General features: G+C 42.4%; 1 long non-coding RNA gene across 1 annotated transcript; it reads left to right on the forward strand.

Annotated features, from left to right (window-relative positions):
• The first annotated feature begins 1,418 nt into the window (after nt 1-1,418).
• On the forward strand, nt 1,419-10,909 carry LOC118767959. Its single transcript, XR_005003877.1, has 3 exons — nt 1,419-1,490; nt 1,549-1,555; nt 10,886-10,909. It is a non-coding gene; the product is annotated as an uncharacterized LOC118767959 (long non-coding RNA).
• The last annotated feature ends 948 nt before the right edge of the window (nt 10,910-11,857 follow it).

The raw sequence follows: 11,857 nt of genomic DNA on the forward strand, positions 1-11,857 counted from the left end.
TTTAATTCATAATCCAAGTTGGTACTGAACCAAAATGCATTCTACAAATTGTTTCGGAGTCTAATTAATTCCAAAGACAAAAACGAAAAACTCTTCATGAAGTAAAAATTGGATTCTTCGTCAGGAATTACATACTGGTATGAATTATTACGACAAACAAAAATATACAAAGACCTTTCACATCCCAGACGGGAACGAATAAATAATAATAGAATGAAAGATAACAAGAACGCCAGATATTCAAAACCAGAAAAAAAGCCTCCAATGAACCACAAAAATAATGGTTTTATCTTATCAAAAATTAAAAATTAATAGCTACAAACCGATATATTATCCACTAAAATGTAATAAATGTCCTAATATACACTTAATAATATGATGATATCAAACGAAAATAAAAACAAAAAGATAAAGAAAACAAGTAAAACGGAAGAACGGAGAAAGAGAAAGAGTAGTATCAGTGAAGGAGGAGGAGAGAAAATAGTTACACAGTGAAGGAGAAGCGGAGGAAGTAAAAGCCATGACTGAAAGAGTGAGAGAAAGTAATGACCGTTTGAGAAAGAAGAACGCGGAGTCTATATGTTGTTCGCAACATATGAATAAGAAAGGAAGGGAGAACAAAGTAAAAAGACAGCCATTCAACTTTGTGTGAGTATATGTGTGTGTATGAAAAAGGGAGATAGTTGTGTGTGTATGCGTGTGCGGTTCACGCGCGAACATGTGTGTGTGTGTGAGTGCGTAATGGAAACGTACAATTCTGAAAATAGAAACTGACATCATTCCAATTCTGCTTGAACATGTGTATGTATGTGTGTTCTTGGGAAATACGTGAATGCCACTGGTGGCTAGTTGGATTGAGTAAAAGAAGTAACGCTTTGTTGGGAATATTACATCACGCACTGTGCCGGACAAATAAAATAATAACGTTTATAAATACTCTTTGAAACAGCCTTTAGTCATCAATGCCTTCTTATTTGACGCCGAACCAGAGGTAGATTTGTGCAACACTTGAAAGCCCTTAGATTTTCGGAGTGACGTACGTGTAGCGGCTTTAATTTCATATCATCAGCAGCAATTCGTCCCTGTTTTAATACAGTTTTCCAAGCGAACTCACTGAAGATTTTCTTCGCCCCTTACTATAGGGTCTAGATTTAGAAAGGATTCTCTGTTTGATATCGAATTATTGTAACGTGAGTTATTTCCCTTGTGTTTTTCTTTTTGTCTTCTTTACAAGCGTCTCTCGTTTAAACGTTGCTCAAATAAGCAACTGAAAAACGGTCTTGCTTTCAGCTTGAAAAGTGGCGGAATAACCTATTATTTCGATCTATGTGGACGACATCGCCGCAATGGTGTCTGACACCTCAGAAATCGAGGTGGTCAGCACATCATTGGAGAAATATGAGAAGCTGACGAGAGCAAAACTTAACCTGGAAAAGTCGGTGGGCTTGCAACTCGGCACCTGGAGAGGCAAGTCCATGCCGTCCAACAGCGTCGTTGAGTGCTGAACGGACGGACGGGTAAAGTTGCTTGGGGTTTGGTTCGGACCAGACCTTCAGTTGGATAAAATTAGAGACGAGGTAACGAGTAGGCTAACCATTATCACTCACACACACACACATTTATATGAAGTCTGATCAATAAATGTCTGGAGGTTGTCAGAATAACAAAGCTAAAGCACGCAGAGTAATGCCCCTTGGCACTACTTGACCTTGAACACTGCTGTGCATGAGCACTATATGTTAACGTTCTAGCTCACTTCCGCTGTTTACAGTGGTGTTTGGAAGGAAGGTGTGTAGCGTGTGATCGTCGCTTTGCCTCTGACAGAAAAGTTGTGATGGCGATACCTGCTTAGAGGCCCAAGCAAAGTTGCAGAATGTGTATGGAGAGGAGTGTATGAGCCGCACACAAGTGCACGAGTTGTTTAGACGTTTCCAAGATGGGCGAAATAGATGACGGACGCGATGTATACATTCGCCACCTCCGCTCAACCTTTCTGTGATAGCTTCCTCCCAGCCCATGGCTGAGTGATACTGGTTACCCTACTCATTACCTCGTCTCTAATTTTATCCAACTGAAAGTCTGGTCCGAACCAAACCCCAAGCAACTTTACCCGTCCGTCCAGCACTCAACGAACTGAGAAAAACATCGGAGATATGTGTGCAGCTGTGAGGGGAAATCGCCGAATCACCATCGGTGAGTTATCTGAGGATGTGCAGATTAGTTACGGTTCAGTTCATTATCACTGAAGATTTGGGTATGAGACGCGTGTCTGCCAAGTTTGGGCCAAAACTACTTTCAGCTGACCACAAAGACGTTCGGGCTTTAGTTGCAGAAACTCTCCTTAATTGTGTCGAGAACGATGAAGACATTTTGAAAACATTGGGTAAACCTCTGAGCAGATATCGCCAAGCTTTTGCCAAAAATTTGATGTAGATTCTCAGCTCAACATTCTCTGTTGTGGTTAATGCGACGATGACATGCTACACACGTTCCTTCTAAGCATTGCGGCAAACAGTAGAAGTGCGCCAGAACGTTAAAACTTAGTGCCCATGCAACTCAGGGTCTAAGGTCAATGTGTATCAAGCGGCTTCACTCTGCATTTTAGCTTCGTTACTATAGACATACATACATACATACATACATACATACATACATACATACATACATACACAAACACACACACACACATATGTATATGTGTGTATATATATATATATATATTATATATATATATATATATATATATATATATATATATATAATATATATATATATATATATATATATATAGGTAAACAGTAAAAATAATTACAGACATGGACAAGAACATGAAACACCACAGAGACGACACAAGAACCACAGGACGGGACATTCGAAGCCCTCAGTCATCAGTCAAGAACCAGATCATCTTAGCAATTTCGGCTGATTAATCTTGAGATTGCTCCGATATGGGCAGCCCGCCAAGGGAAATCTAAGCCAAGCGCATTAGATCCCCTGGAAGAAAGCTTCGAATGTATACAACACGAGGACGGAAAACGAACGAAGTACACGAACAAAAATACAGAATACGTGACACCAATAAGAATACAAAAACGTAAAAACAATAACGGTAAAAATAAAAATAAAAAACAAAACAAAACCAGGACGTAGGACAAGGGTCTTTCGACAGGACGAGTTGAGTATGGGGCTGGCTTGTGAAGTTGTGCCTAATGGCCGCAGGGAGACGAACAAATACGTGTTGCTTCGGCGACTGCTGGAACGAAAAGAGCGCTCAACATATATATATATAATTTTATTTGCTAAACTAAAATCAGAAACCAATTGGCTCAGGAAACTAGATAGTAAAAGTTTTTAGTTTTTCATTTCGTTCCTTTCGGAATTTTATCTCTGATTTTGTAGTTTTGGGACCTAGCTGTTCTTGCTAGCATGATGAATGCCATGAGTGGATTCCTTATGTGTTTAAATGCACACTGTATTTTATGAGTATATATTATATATATATATATATATATATATAAGTATATAGATGGAGTTGAACGCAGATGCTATTCAAATTCTTTTACTTTCGACATATGTTTCGAAGACTACATTAGTTTTATTCCAAAGGAATAAACGGTGTAAAATGCAATCTTCTCAACAGGAAAGAAAGAGAACCTATCTCAACAACAAGACATTATAACAATTTTGATGACTGCCTAAATGATAAACAGAACGCTATTAAGTATTTAAAAAAAACGTTTGTAGATTCGACGTCAAAGGCAGACACTAGGAAGAGAAGGGTTAAAGAAATAATAAGTAGAGAACAAATAAAGAGGGATATATTGGTTGAAAAAATGTTCAAAGGCTTGGAAGTAGATTTCTCTATTGAAGTAAAGTGCAAGTTGAACTAAATGTTCAAACTATAAAGACTGGCGAAATCACTTATATGAGCCAAAGGTATGTTTCTGCCAGTGCTTACATTTGTAAGAGGTTCTATACTTTTATAGAATCTTTTCTACTCTTGGTACAAGGCCCGAAATTCTGGCGGAGGGGTCAGTCGATTTGGTCGATTCCAGTACGCAACTGGTACTTAATTTATCGACCCCGAAAGGATGAAAGGCAAAGTCGACCTCGGTGGAATTTGAACTCAGAACATAAAGACAGACGAAATAACGCTAAGCATTCTGCACGGCGTGCCTTTCTATACTTTTGCAGAATGCAACTTTATTCTTAAACAAGAATATTGTAGACAGTAACTTCGAAGTTTCGGCCAGTTCATCCTCTCAACAATATTCTCGTTTAAAAACATATCCTATAAATACGTGTGTGTGTGTGTGCATATTTTGTATGTACGTATGTGTGTGTATATATATATATCTCTGGCGGCGCCCCAGCATGGCCACAGCTTGTGAGCTGAAACTCGATAAAAATTTAAAAAATATATATAATCACTATTATTTATCAATTGGGTCGTCTATTGGAGGTTTTGTGTCTATCTTTGTCTCTCTATCTTTCAGTTTGTCTATCTAAATATCTCTTTGTTATTCCATCTCTTTGTCTCGCAACTTATCTATGAATCACAATATTACTTTCTCCATTCATTCTCTTTATGTACAGACAATTCCTTGGCGGATCTTCCTCTCTTTCAATAGATTTTCTAGTCTTTCTCCCTTTTGTCCTTCTTGCTCTCTTCTCACTTCCTCTTTCTTTTTCTTGCTGTCATCACTCTTAGGAAATGCTGTAACCATAAAAATGTTTTCGTTTCTCTCTCTCAGTCTCTGCCACTCTCAACATACGCACTATTGTGACTGTATGGGTATATATATATATATATATATATATATATATATATATATATATATATATATATATATGTATATAATATTATACAGAAATAATCAGCCGAATAATTATATGAAAAATAGCAAAATCACAGTGATGCTCCAACTTGACAGCAGCCGTATGGCTGAAACGATTAGAAGAAATAATGAAAGCATATATAAATACATATATATAACATACATCAATCACTGCTTGTCTGTATGTCTGTCTGTGTGTGTGTCTGTGTATCTGTGTCTATCAGTCTCTGTGACTGTATGTCAGCCTTTGTGTGTGTGTGTGTGTGTGTCCATACATATACACACATACAGAAAGAGAGAGAGAGAATAATAGATTTTCTCTCCAGGCGCAAAGCCCAAAATTTTGTAGGAGGGGGCCAATCGACCCCAGTACGCTACTGGTACCTAACCTATCGACCCCGAAAAGATGAAAGGCAAAGTTGACCTCCGTTGAATTTGAACTCAGAACGTAAAGGCAGACGAAATACCGCTAAGCATTTCACCCGGCGTGATAACGTTTCTGCCACCTCGCCACCTTAGTACAACTTAGTACAATAGATGTTCTGTCACTGAGTTGCAGAGTCATAGTAGACATTCGTTCCGCCTTCTTTTCATCCGTCGTGGTAACCTTGTATACAAGCATCCATCTGTACGTCACTCGGTCCGCCCTACTTCATCTCTCCCTCTCTCTTTTCATCCATACATACATTGATCTATTAATGCACAACTTCTTTTTCTAATTATTTTTTCTTTGTCGTCATCATCATCATCCTAGTCCTCCTCCTCCTCCTCCTCCTCCTCCTCCTCCTCATCATCATCATCATCATCATCAATTGTATTCCGTGCAGTGTCCTACTCTTGTCGTTGTTTTTCTTTCTAGTTCTGTTGCTGTTTTTTTGTTTTTTAAACCCCAGGTCAGGGTTAGTGAGGCTCATCCCCTGCGACCACATCGTCACCGGTGTAGTTACCAGATACAATGCATCAAGGACTCCTTTATCAGACACCTCCTATACTTTTCCGGTGGTTTCATTTGTGGGAGGGAGATCCAACTGTCATACTCAGCAGGTTGAGCGACCATATATGGTGCTATTTCTTTGGCTACTTGATATTTAACGTTGCTCTTCTTGCTGTGGATTAGCTCCAAGTTAACCCTGATCCTACAAATCCATAACCACAGAGATCCTAGCCACAACAACCCCTACCATCGGCTCGAGTAGTGAAGGACTGGAATCCCCTTATCTAATATCTCTATCTCTGTCCCTACATTTCTCACCTACTTTCTCTCTCTCTCTCTCTGTCTGACTTACCTTCCATCACTCTCTCTCTCTTTCTCTCTCTTCTCACTCTCGTTCCACAATAATATTATTTGATTCTCTCTCTGAAAAATATCTGATGGCAAGTTTCTTACATGTTTATCTAAGATGTAAGACTGGAAATCCTATTAGCAAATGAAAAGTGTAATGGTGGGTAATTATATCCATCCATCCAGCCAGCCAGCCGTCCGTCCGCCCGTCCGTCTGTCTGTCTGTCTGTCTGTCTGTCTGTCTGTCTGTCTGTATGTCTGTCTATCTATCTATCTATCTATCTATCTATCTATCTATCTATCTATCTATCTATCTATCTATCTATCTATCTATCTATCTAACTATCTATCTATCTATCTATCTATCTATCTATCTATCTATCTATCTATCTATCTATCTATCTATCTATCTATCTATCTATCTATCGACGGACGTGTTGTCACCTCGGCTCCGAAGGTAATCGTTTATTTTGACTATTTATAGCCCATATTTTGTGTACATTTTTGTAAATAAGGTGTGTAAGGCACCCAACTTTCGTTTGAGTGCTTTTCCAAGGGAGGAATTCGCCCCTAGGGGCAGTTTCACCCCTAAATATATTGTATATCTTTCTTCTCGACATTTTTTAATGTCGAGAAATTTTATTGTAGAACGCTGGTCGCGTTCCTTTATGGACCAGCATTTTCCTAGAATTGAAACGCTAGGAGAAAAAAGAACGTATGCACTACAAAGACAAACCTGAATGACGTGGTAGTGAACGCTGCAACCACTTGCAGTAACAGCCCTGTCACCACCACCACCACCACCACCACCACTAACAACAACAACAACGAGACTACTGCTGCTACCACCACCACCTCCACTACCACCACGACCAACATAAATGATAAAAATGAAACTCACGCGAATACTATTAAGAAAAACAACAACAACAACAAGAACAACAATAAAAATGAACTATCTAATAGTGAAGATGTTAATATAAAAGAATCAACAACACCAGTAAATTTCGCTGACACTCTGCGTCAGAAAAAAGAAATTGTAAAATTTACAAATGAAGAATTAATAGAAACTAGAGCTCTCTTTACAACCCGTGGGCAAGATTTAGTGCTGCATACACCTCAACACATAAAGGAACAAATAGAAAATAAGACAATTATATATAAAATTATAAAAAAAAACAAAAAACAAAATGAACAGATTATAAAAACGGACATAGAAAAGTGTTTAAAAAGCATAATGAAAAAAAAAAGAATATATAAACTGGGATCCCCAGTATAATACAGTGGTGGTCCGCTTCCCTAACCAGGAAGTGGCAAAAGCTCACTCTACGGAGTCTTTGCAAAATGACAAAATCATCATGGTACCATATTACAAAGGCCAGAGAGTGAGTAGAATTAGCATTAAAAATGTACCCCCCAAGATACCTAACAAATGGATAACAGGGGCAATCTGTTACTATTTGAAAAAGATAAATATATTAGAAACCGCCATGTACAAAAACGACAATTGGGGTGGTAAACCAATAGTAGTGACGATCCAGATTGAGGGGGCCTCTATCGAGAAGCTACCTGATAGGATCCATTTAGAAAATGGGCAAAGCCTATATGTTGTAGCAGAAGGCAAAAAGCCTAGATGCTACAACTGTGGCAGCCCAGAACATTTGTTTGCCAAGTGCGCTCTGGCAAAGAAAAAACAAGAAAGAACAAATCAAAAAACAAATAAAAAACCTCTGCTACCAACCCCACCAAACCCACAACTGATACAAGAATTATATAAAAATATGGAACAACGCCAAGAACAACAACAAATTAGCAAACAAACCCCAACAACATCAGCAAGAAAAGAAACAGCACCAACACAATTACCGCTGACGTCGCAACCAAATAAAGAAGCAAAACCACAACCAACATCAAAAGACAGACCAACACCAGCACCAAGGACGACAACTAAGAAAACAGATAACAGTGACGAGAAGACAAATTCTACCCCTAACACCACAACAACACAAACGCAGCACAAAACATCAACAATTTCTACAAGCATACATATTAACGCAAATGCTTTGCCTTTACCCCCTTCTGATTCGTCGGACGACGAAAGTTCGACGGAATGGCAAATAGACACAAGGGGTAAAAGGAAAAGATCAAAAAAGCCCACCAAACAAGGAAGTAAAGCAGGGAGATATTTAACTCCGGAAAGCATAAAAAAATCAATGAACCCGCAAAACCACACACACAACTAACTGCAATAGACACAGACAATAAAAAATCAATGGATTACATTGCATCCAACACGAACATCTGTGAAGATGACTTTAAGACAAACAATCATCCGCGCTCCACACCACCGAAACACATAAGAATTGTACACATAACACAAACACAACACCATACACTGAAAACTATATTTCCAAATGCGGTAGGCGGGTTTCAACGATACCTCTCCAAAAAACTATACAAACACCTCCTCAAAGACACCACAAAAAAAAGAAGAAAAAATGAAACTTTCGAAATGAGTAAGTGACCTTCCCTCTTGCCTCTTGTCTCTTTCAATGTAGTGTGTGAAACACAAAATTCATAAACGTCAATTATGCTTAAATTAGGTTGTGTGAATGCGCGTGGCTTGGCGTCGGCTTGGAAGCAAGGTTACCTTCTAAACGACGTCAAGTCACTGAACGTGGATATAGTAGCTATCAGTGAAACCAGACTCATCAAGCCGCGGGCACTCGCGTCCATGTTTGGCGATCATTTCGACATTCAATTTTCTCCCTGTCTGCCGAGCATGGGTGGTGGAGGTACCGCGGTGCTTTTTCGAAAGAGTCTAAATGTAAAAGTAAGAACAATATTGCTAGACAAGGAGGGTAGGCTGGTTGTCTTGGACGTGGATGGCAGAAATGGGTGTGCATTCCGTCTGATGGCAGTTTATGCACCGTCCTTAACGGGTCGAGCGGATTTCTTGGGTACGTCCAGACCTTTACTGTTAGTAGGGGATTGGAACGCTACCTTGGACAAGCATCTAGATTATGTGGGAATGGATAGGAATAGAAGGAGGTGTAAGTGCCTCAAAGACCTACTCAGACGTTTCTATTTGTCTGACAGGTTCCGACTCGACCATTCGAACGTGCCAACGTAGACTTGGACAAACCGCGTCTGATCGTCGAGATCTTATCTATATAGAATTCTATGCAGGACAGCGGATAGGGATACTGTAGGATGTCCACAATTTAAAATAGTCAGCTACACAGATCACAAATTTGTGACGTGTACGCTCGACTTAGATAAGACACATAGACAGGGTCCGGTTACTGGAAACTGAACACGTCGCTCTTAGCGCGATAGGTTTACAGGAACCGGATTAGCGAGTTAATTAAGAGGGCGCTGACGGGAGCCGTCGTTAACAACCGCTGGTGGTTCGCCCTGAAAATGGCTATAAAATCGGAATCAATTAAGTTTAGCAAGGAATTAGCGATAGATCGAAATAGAGTAGAGGGAGACCTGGTTAAGAAACTAGAAGAGGCACTTACCACTAGCAGCGCAACCAACGTGCTGGCTGCAAGGATGGCCCTCGACCAACACCTCAACGCCAAGCACGAAGGTTGCGTCGTCAGAGCTAAAATGTGTGCTTTAAGGAACGAAGGGATCGAAGCTGCGCGAGAGCCCCGGGTAGCGGAGGCGCAGCGTGGCAACAGGGCCACCATTCGGTCTCTAATAGATCAACAGAGATGCAGTTTATTCGAACCCGAAAGGATGGGTGTGGCCTTTCAACAGCACTTTGCTCGACTGTTTGGTGCGAGTGGTGGGTCGGAACGCGGGATGGATTTCAGTGCCTACCTGACTGACCTGCCGCGGCTCTCGGCAAGAGAAGCGGAGTGTTGTGAAAGTCCCATCACAGCCGCTGATGTGCGGGATGCAATGGCGGGCTGCGCGAGGGATAAGTCGCCTGGATTGGATGGTCTACCCTACGAGCTGTATTGTCAAATGCCAGACTTGTTTGGCGACCTCTTGGCATCAGTCTACTGCAACTGGCAACAAAACGGGAGAATCCCCGGTTTCGTGAGCCGAGGTGCAGTGACGTTGCTGAAGAAAGACCCAAACAAGGGAAATTTTATAGATAATTTCAGGCCCATCACTCTGATCAACGCAGATTTGAAAATTTTGGCCAAAGTAACAGCCGAGAGGTTGGCGCTTGTCATTGGTAAACTGGTCGACAGAACCATACATGACAACCTCCATCTGATGCGCTACATTGTGGACAGGGTAGTTAAGGATCCTGGCATGGGTGGGGCGCTGATCAATTTGGATCAGTCTAAAGCCTTCGATAGGGTAGACCATCGGTACTTGGCGGCCGTCCTCAGGGCGGTTGGCTTCGGACCCGTCTTCCGCGGTTGGATTGCTGCCTTGTATAGCGGCTTCCGATCGGTAATTCGGGTGAACGGTCACCTGTCGAAACCGTTTGACATTACGCGTTCGGTCCGTCAGGGGTGTCCCCTGTCGGCGCTTCTGTATGTATTGACTCTCGAGCCGCTACTGCGGAAGCTGGCGACACTGAGGGGCATCCCACGGGAACTGGGTTGCGGGACGAGCGTGTCGGCATATGCGGACGATGTCACCGTCATAGTGTCGAGCGACAAACTCATTCAGATGCTAGGCGAGACACTAAGAAAATACGAAACGGTTACGGGAGCGAAGATTAACCCGGAAAAGTCAGTGGGTTTGCTACTCGGCACCTGAAGAAGCAAGCCCATGCCGTCCGACTACGGCTCAGTAGTGGGACGCTGGACGGACGGACCGGTTAAATTGCTCGGGGTCTGGTTCAGTCCGGACCTCCAAATGGATAAGAACTGGGACGAGATCACGAGTAGAGTGGTCGCTCTCAGCCAAACATGGGCCGAGAGAAAGCTATCTCTAAAAGGTCGGGCGGAGGTGGCGAACGCGTACAACGCATCCGTCATCGATTACCGCCTGACCGCCGTGCCTTGTCCCGACGCCACCATCACCAAACTGGAGCGCATGCTCTTCCGCTTCCTGTGGAAGGGTGGCGTTCCGATGGTGAGGAAATCCATTTGCTGTCAACATCCGTTGAATGGAGGACTGGGCATGCCGTGGTTGATGATGCGCAGGCATGCGCTGAGACTGTGACATCTCTGGAACTTCATCGATGACGGTGAACAGGTGTGGGCGCCGTTTGTGAGGGGCGCCTTCCCGCAGCTCGTCTCAGCGACCGAACTGCAAACGTTGATCAAGAAGAGACCGAAACTGGGCGATTGGCACCGAGAGTGTCGCCAAGCTCTACAGCAGCTCTGCAGACCGGGGCCAAACTTGTGCAACTTACAAACGACTAAAGCGTTCTATAGAGGACTAGTGGAGGGGAGGTCCGACGACACACTCGGGGCAAACCTGGGCGTCGACTAGAAATTCCTAACCCGCCTGTTCAGGACGACGTTCGGGCCGGGGCCTATGGATAACTTCCAGAAATCCCTGGCATGGCAATGCTATCGAGACGCACTACCTGTTCGAGAGAAGAGCTACAGGCACGGTTCGAAAACCATCACCGGACCGACCTGCCCGAGATGCGGTCAGAGCGACGAAACCGTTCTGCACGCACTCGTGCAGTGTCCAGATATTTCAGAGCTGTGGACCTTCGTCGAACAGCTGTTGTCGCGTGTAGGACGGGCCCGCTTATCGGCCGAGTCTATCGTGAATATTGTTCCACCACCTTCCTTTAAACGGGAAGGGA

Source organism: Octopus sinensis, linkage group LG25 (genome assembly GCF_006345805.1).
Source record: "Octopus sinensis linkage group LG25, ASM634580v1, whole genome shotgun sequence".
Classification (NCBI taxonomy): Eukaryota; Metazoa; Mollusca; class Cephalopoda; order Octopoda; family Octopodidae; genus Octopus; species Octopus sinensis.